Genomic DNA, 8,973 nt, shown 5'->3' with positions numbered 1-8,973 from the left:
TGTCTTGCACTTGACCCATGTGTTTAGACACTTCATCTCCTTCGGTGTTGTGAATGCTTCTTATGCCTACCATAGACCTTTCATTGAGCGCTTTGCCCATGCTTGCTATGACTTTGAGGTAGATGCTTATTCTCTTGTTACACATATTTGCATCACTACCTCACATTTACATGCTTGTCCACATGATATCTTTACTTGTATTCGATTGATATGCTTACATGCCATGTCACAATCCTTTTTCACACCATACGCTATGCTTGATGATGACACTTGTTTGGTGACTCACCTATCGAATGCTTGGTTTTGCACTAACGCTAACCACATTTGTTTTTCCAAGCACTACAAAAAAATACACTTCCATGATGATACATGTTTGTCACAGTAGGTCGCGTTTTTTGTCATGCATGTACATCCATGACGATTTTATGACAGAATCAAGATAGTCATACATGTGCTGTCGTAGAAGTGTTCCATGACATTACCAAAATTATCATCACGGAAGTGTCCACTTCCATGACGATAAATCTCGCGTCACAGAAGTGCTTTCGTCAAGGGTGACCGACACGTGGCATCCACCATAATGGAACGCCGTTAAGCTATCGGGTCAGGTTTTGGATCCGATAACCTGTTAACAGCCCCGACCAATGGGGATTTTGCACGTGTAAAATCATCATTGGCTGGAGGAGACACGTGTTAGGTCCACGTTGGCACAGGTGTCACTCATCCAATGGGCGAGACATGCCTATGATATGTTGACATGTGGACCGGCCCATCAAGTTTTAATGGGACGGCCCAACTAAACGCCCACAAGATTTTGCGGACCATAATGGGCTGGCCCAGCTAAAGGCCCACGAGATTTTATGGACCATAATGGGCTGGCCCAGCTAAAGGCCCACAAGATTTTGCGGGCCATAATGGGCCGGCCCAGGTAAAGGCCCACAAGATTTTTGTGTGCCATAATGGGCCGGCCCAGGTAAAGGCCCACAAGATTCTTGCCAATCATAATGGGTCGGCCCTGCTAAAGGCCCATGAGATTTCGCCGACATTAATGGGCCGGCCCAGCTGTAGGCCCACAAGATTTTGAGGACCCAAGTAGGCCGGCCCATTAACTGGCTGCCATGTTTTGGGCCAAATGTCGGCCCATATTTGATCCGGTCCATTAATGGCCTGCCACGTTTTGGGCCTAATAATGTCCCATATGAGATCCGGCCCATTAAAAGCCTACCATGTTCTGGGCCAAATTACGGCCCAAATCAGGTCTGACCCTTTAAGAGGCTTTGGGCTAAATTACGGCCCATATCAGATTCGGCCCGTCAACTGGATGCTATGCTTTTGGGCCCACTTGCTAAAGGCCCATTTATTAATTCGGCCTGATATTAGTTTCAGCCTGTTAAGGGCACGTCTAACATTTCGGCCCTATATTAATTTTGGCCTGTTAAAAGCCCGTCATATAGTTGGGCCTAACCACGGCCCGGTTTGCATCCGGCTTGCTCGCAGCCGATATCTATTGGGCCAAACAAGGACTGAGACAATTTTGGCCTGTTAAAAGCCCGTGATTTGATTCGCACAATCATGGGCCGGGGTCCATTTCGGGCTGCTGCCAGCCCATGAGCTGTTCGCCACGTTTCAGACCCAACCTACTTCTCAGCCTCTTAAAAGTCCATTGAGTTTTCTTGCAAAAAGAGGGTCGGGGGTTACTCGGCCTATTAAAGGCCCTTATCTACTAGTGGGCCAGTTTGCCGTTTAACGGACCAAGATGACGGGGCCCATGATGCGGATCATACATCGTGATTGCATGACGGCCCGATTATGTACCGTAATTTTACGGTTTGGCCGGTTTACTGCGAAGATAGTATATATATACAGTAAAATAACTGCAGCATCGTGAATAAGAAAAACCTAGACTATACAATAAAGAAATTACGGCATATTACATCCACTAGGCATCAAAGTTTGCCACTAAGATAATAAAGCACAAGCAGATAGTAGATTACATACAATGGGCATCAAAGATTGCCACCAGTGCAAATAAACACGCCGATAAAATAATATACAAAACCCGACAACACTTCAGTAGAGTTCAAGAAAGGTTAGCCCTGCTGGGGAGCTGCAGCGCAAGCAGCTGAGCAAGATGATGAGATTGCACTTGTTCAACACTTATATCTTCCTCACTCTGAAAGATAAACAAGCAGACAGATGACAGGTTTTGCACATAAAAGTATCAGTCCTGACAATTCATCACATTTTATTACTGACGAGTAAGTGACATAGTTTAAAGTTGCATTAACACAATATGGTATTGTTCAGGTCAAGACATGGCAGGAAATGACATTGTGAAGGAGTTGGCAGCTTCACGACAACACTGGATTACAGATCAAGAACTCATAAGTATCAATGGTTAGTGTGCTGTCAATTTATCCCATTTCAGAATGGCAAATAAAGAGACGGTTTAAATAATAGTAGAATGATATGACATTGTTCATAGTTAAGACATTGCAGAATATGACATTGTGCTATAGTGGGTAGGTTCACCACACTACTGGATTACGGATGAAGAATAGAAGCATACATGCAGTGCAAAAGAAGATCACTTGCTCTGTATAGTTTAATTTACATGGTATGAAGAAGGAACTTGGTTGTACAACTAAAAACTTAAATTGAGAAGGATAAACTTTTTTTATGAACTACATAATAAACTTTAAACTTGCAATTTGATGCAAACACCAAAAATAAACAGTTGTCGCGGTCATGCCTAACCAAATATACATAACAAAGTTTGAAGGCTTGAGAAGGACAAACTTACATTACTGGTGAAGACGGGCTCTATGAAGCCCTTGTCCATGTTGATGGGGGGGGGGAATTCAAGAAGTTTACCACATAATCTTCTTCATAAGCATTGCCTTTATTCTACATTTTGTTAAGAGTAAATATAGATGTGATAATATACAAAAAATGGAGAATATTTAAGATAATATGAAGAGTGATGCTACATAACCAAGTAGCTATAAATGTATGTGCAGCGATACAGGCAAAAGGCACAGCCAAGAGCAATGCACATCTAAACTTCTTCAGTACCAACCTTATGGTAAGAGTAAATATAGATCTGATGTGTAGAAAATGGAGGGCAAAGGAAAATAAGTTGCAGAGTGATGGTACATGAACAACTACCTGTCAATATAAGTACACTGATAAAGGACAGCATGTACTTACAAGAACAATGCAGAGCTAAAAAAATTCATTGGCATTGGATATATTCTACACTAATGTAACCATCCATACATATCAGATAATTTAGAGCGAACAATTGATAAGCAAGCTATCATGCATACTGCTGTCACATAATGAACCAGGTATGTATGCAAGTACAGTGATATATGACAACAGGTACTAACAAGAGCAAAGCAGCGGGCAACATATTTGCAATATCCTGTCGTTCTTTTCAAACCGGAATTCTTCTTCGAGTAGATTTCCTGCAAAAAAGATCCGTAAGGCACATGCGGAAAAGTAGAAGTTCAAATTGTCATGTGATTTCATAGACAGTACCTCATCCTGGGATCGAGACCAGTGCATAACAAGGTTTTTCCATTCAATGTCTTCTAAATTTAGCATAGGAGACTTCACCGGAAATTCATTTATAGACTTGCCATCAAAGTGTGATTTCCTCAGGTAACACCGATACTGCTGCAATGCTTCCTTGAAAATCACAAGCAAGCTTTGCTCGTCATGACTATCCAGATTGACCCTCGCCTAGTTACAACAATGTAATGTAAATCATTGATGTGTTCAATCAGCAGAAAACAGGAAAATAATAACCATGAATAATAGCACTTACACGTAAGTTGGACAGGAAGATGTGAAAATGGTGTTTGTCTTCACTATAATCTTCCCATGATGGGAATATATGCACGTAGTCCCTAACAACATTGAAAGCATTGTATTTTAAACTGGGAATAAATGGAATGGGGTTCCAATCTGCAGGAATTGGCTGTCTCTGCAGTTGGGATAGGTCTTCGGCCAGTGGACTTGCTGTAGTTTTTGCTGGAGTGGGATTTTTCTGTGGTACGGCTGGTGCTATGGCAAATGAAATCGGTATACCTTTTGCTGGAGTGCAGGTCCTGTGTGGTGGGGCTAGTGGTGTGGCCAGTGAAGTATGGGTAGAGTCTGCTAGAGTCAGTCCTACGTTTTGTGTCACTGGTTGTATAGCCAATATAAGTGGGGTGTTGTCTGATTTCTCTGGCACCACCACGTTTTTCAAGGACTTTGCTGGTGCTCCTTCAGGTTCGGCAATCACCCTCTTCCTTTGTGATGTCTGATGCACAAGAACATCATTTGAGTGGAAAAACATGGTATGATGACAGATGGAATATGTATTGATAATGGATGGGCATGGCATCTCGAGTTATATGATGAGTAAACTAAGCAGATGGCGGTGCAACAAAGTAGAAGAAATGCAAGACAACATATGCAAGATACGCGCAATCAATAAAACCTTGCCAAATTAGAACTGGCACCTTGATGGGTGAACAGGACAGGCCATCTGCCTTTGACTCCTCGAGGTTAGAATAGTCATTAGGATGATATTCTGAACAAGAATCAACAGGTGGGGAGCGTATGAGTTTCATTGCATCCAGAATGGCACTCAATGCCTTGGTGCCAATTTTGTAAGTCATTGCAGTGTTTAGCTTCAAGAGTGGACTGCTGCTAGTGCGACACAAAGCAGCTACACAGATCATAGTGTAGATATAACGGGGAAAACCATAAGCATCAGAGTAAAATCATTAAAGTGGAACTTGCTGGAATATATGTGCTAGTACTGCCGGTACGGCTAGAAAGGCTTCAGATACCAGTTCTCTTCAACTGAAGGTGCGGTACTGTTAATATCAGTGTAACTCTCAAAGGCGACACAGCTCCCCGCATTTCCTTGCTATTCTTATAGGATTCAAGTGGGCAGGTCATTACAAATCCTATTCCTATGTTTACAAAATCCTACGAATCCAAGAGGCTCAAAGTGTCCATCACAACCGACCCTATAGACCTCTACACTGCAAATGTCCCTCCTCATTTTCAGTACAAGGAACATACTGTACTACTATCATACTCCCTCCGTTCCAAAATATAGGTCTTGGTAGAGATTTCCACTATGGATCACATACAGATGTATCCAGATACATTTTAGAGTGTAGATTCACTCATTTTGCTCCATATGTAGTCCATGGGGGAATCTATACAAAGACTTGTATTTAGGAACGGAGAGAGTGCATATTAAAGAAGAATGGAAGAGGAACATGGTAAAGAAGAGCAAGCAAATTTTGGATAATAAAATGTTGGTTGCGCAGTGCCCACACATGATGAACCAGAGCGCATTAAGAATGCAACTCCCAGCTGTCTCTCGACCATTTCAGGCGGTTGGATGAAGATCCTACGTCTTCTAACCCTTCTTCTTCCTCGTCTCTGATTCTTCCCATACAGAACACCGCACGGGCCACCGGCCGGACCAGTGGCCCCCACCGCCTGTGTTCCTCCGCCACCCCCACCCCTACCCGCGTCGAGTTTTCTTCGTTCAGTGAGGCCCCACAACCACCCGAGCCCCTTCATTCGCACCGACCAACTCCGGCGAGCTCTGTAAAATCGACTGACCCAATTTTGAAATTTAGTCTACTGTGATTTAACTAGTGTGGAATATAAAAGGGGAAAACCATAAGCATTTGGAGTGTAGTGTTGAGCGTGCCATGACGGATCTGAAGGTGCAAACCGGACAAAGGCAACTTCGCAACCAAGACAAGAAATCAGAGTAAAGCAGTGGCGATCTATTTTCTTGCTGTGATAAATAAGTTGAGCAGATACGAAAGAGTACCGCCTCTGGTGCGGCACCGTGTATGCATCTGCTGAGAATTTGACGGTGCTGTGGTAGCAATGGTTGTCGGCGGTGTGGAAGCAGATCTAGGAGGGTAGACGGTGGCGGCGGGGTGCGGTGGACGAGACGGTCATAGGAGCGGCGCCGGCAAGGTGGACGATGGCGGGGATGAAGCAAGAGGACGGGATGCAAGGGTCCCGGTCTGAAGTCGTGGATGAGAGAGGTCGATCTCTTGTAATGGGCAGCGGCATCGGGGTATCAGCTCCGGCATGGTAGAGGAGGACGGCGGTGGATGGGGTGGCGGACGTCGGCGGGCGTAGGAGGCTAGGGTGGAGAGGGTGTTTTTGCGCCCATGGAGTACGAATGGGGAAAAGGGGGGTAGAGAGGAAGGGGGGAACCATGTATTCAGGGCGCGCTTGTCTCAAATGCGAGGAAATTTACAAACTTAGCCCCCGTTTCGAATTTCTACTAGATCACAACAATATTAGTCGGTTGGGGATAGGACGGTAATCTCGCATACACCGAATATTTGCCGACGAGAGTTTGTTTTTGGCACCCACCGTGTATGAATATGAATCGGGGAGGGAGTCGATTTCGGTCGAGGACACACTATGTTTTGGCGCCCACCGTGTATGAATCCGAGTGAGAGGCGGTTACGTCACGTTTGGGTGAAATTACAAACCTACCCCTATTGAAACCTATAGAAATCCAGCAGATAGGGTTTGCGTGGCAGGGATAGGCAGTAGTAATTTCCATCTCGCAGATTTTGGTTTCGGGCGGTTACTGCGACTTTCCCCGCTCCGTTCAAATTTTGCAGAGTGCACGTTTACCGTGCCAACTCAATTCGAATCCCATTTGTATTCTATTTTTTTGAGGCGGGATCCATTTTCAATTGGAATTACATTCTATATACATCATTTTTTTATATATACTTTCAAAAGTACAACACCATTTATACATAAATATGGTTTACAAATGGCATGATCTCAGATTCATAAGGTTGTATCCATCAATTTGGATTTTCAAATATTTGAAACCACTTTATGTTGAAATCCAATGTATGCATTCCTCGCTAACTGTCTCCGATTAATGTGTGTTTCATGCGGGTTTTTTTTACTTCTGAAACATGTATAATGTGTTTCACACACGCAACATATAGTGTAATCCCGTTTAGACATTAATTGCATATAAACCAGGCATTGTTTGTAATTAAAGAATCTAAGGATCACCAATACTGATAAACTATATAGCATTACGTGTGTGCCCAAATTCAAATGAATATGCATGTTTGATGCACCAATTTGCGTTATGATATTATCGATGCCATGATCTCCAGTTTAAATATTTGTATCCCCTTTAATCCAGATATTCATCTCATATAGCTATCACTCATGCTTATATAGGACTATCTCTCTGGACCTATACGCGTTCATCGTCTCTCAGGTATCTCTCGTGCTACCTGTATGTCAATAATGATCTTTTATCTTCATAACACACTGACAGTACTCTCTCCCTCGACCTTCATCACTCTATCTCTCTCTAAGTATATCTCGCTCCCTGCTATGTGTCTCTAACTATGATTCTCCATGTGGAATCTCTTTCTCTCACACAAACACAAAACTTTGTTTCCCGGGGTCTCATTTCTCTCTACTATTCCCATGTGTGCCACTCGCACACCCCTCATACAGAGATGTCTTTTGCTACTTAGATATGAGAACCTATGACTCTTCCTCTTAAATATCTCTTTCTCACACACAAACACAAACTCTGTCTCCCAGGGTCTCATATTTCTCCATTGTTCTCTTGTATGTCGCTCACACACACTCTCTCTCCCTAGAGATATCTTGCGTTCCCTCATATGTCTCTCTAGCTATCACTCTCGTTGTGAAATATCTTTCTCTCTCGCAGACACAAAACTCCATCTCTCAGGATCTCATTTCTCTCCGCTATCTGTTTGTATGTGACTCACATGCACCCTCTCTCTATCTCTCTCACACCCACACACATAACTCAGCCTTCTGATCCACTTGACTCCTATCTCTAACGCACACTAGCTAGCATCTTTATCTTTCTATTTATCTGTTTCTCCATCAACCTTCTTTCTCGCCCTCACTCTTGGTTCCTATCACGCACACTACATATGTTTCTCTCTACATGTAGTCAAGTGCCCTCTCACACACATATATAACTTCACCCTCTGAACCACCCGACGGTCATCTCCAACACCCAAACTAGCGGATGTCCCTCTAGCTAGCATCTCCATCTCTGTATCTATCTGTAGTTTCTCCGTCAACATTTTTTTCTCGAACGGAGTCTTGCTTCCTATCACCCACACTATATATGTCTCTCCATACATATGCATTTATAGGTTGGTCTCTTTTGCACAATCGTTGTGCCTCACTCCCTCTGCTCGCCATAGATGCATGCTCCAGCCCATGCCACTATCTCTTAAAGACAAAAACACATGCTCAATTGTCGGGCCTTCTTCCCTGCATTCTCACATGCATGCTTGTTGTCATACCGATCCGTCTTTCCGTCGTTGATCTTATGACTTATGTCTTCTTTCTTTTATCCCGATCATGCGCGCGCGCACACACACACATCCCACATATACATGTATACCTCTCACACATGCACGTTCAAGGTCTTTATGCCTCCATACATAGTTAATTACCTTCAATCCTAATGCCACATCGAATCTTTCTCCTCTTGTGTGCACATAACTTCCGCCTGGATGGGTAAAACACACACTCACACTTAATAATCTCCTTCTAGCTACCCCCCCCTCCTCTCACTCTTCCCCTATATCCCCGAAACCAATAAGACCATCCCTTTGTTTAGTTCCCGCCTACATGCACCATCGATATATAGTAGTCTTCCTCGGTGTCTCTCGAACAAACACGTTCTCTCGATGTAGACTCCTCTCACGTGCACACGCCTTCTCTTCCCTCTCTACAGACATTTTCTCTCTCGCACCCCATCGTTGGTGGCCTCTGCCATACACATCACCTCTCTATGATGAAGCCATGCACACTTAAATTACATCCGCCACAGAGGACCCCGCGACACACACACACACACACACACACACACCCCACACACACATTAAGACTCCATCT

This window comes from Triticum dicoccoides, chromosome 5B, assembly GCF_002162155.2.
Source record: "Triticum dicoccoides isolate Atlit2015 ecotype Zavitan chromosome 5B, WEW_v2.0, whole genome shotgun sequence".
In the NCBI taxonomy this organism is placed as follows: domain Eukaryota; kingdom Viridiplantae; phylum Streptophyta; class Magnoliopsida; order Poales; family Poaceae; genus Triticum; species Triticum dicoccoides.
The sequence above is the reverse complement of the archived record's forward strand: the minus strand, read 5'-3'. Positions refer to the sequence as shown.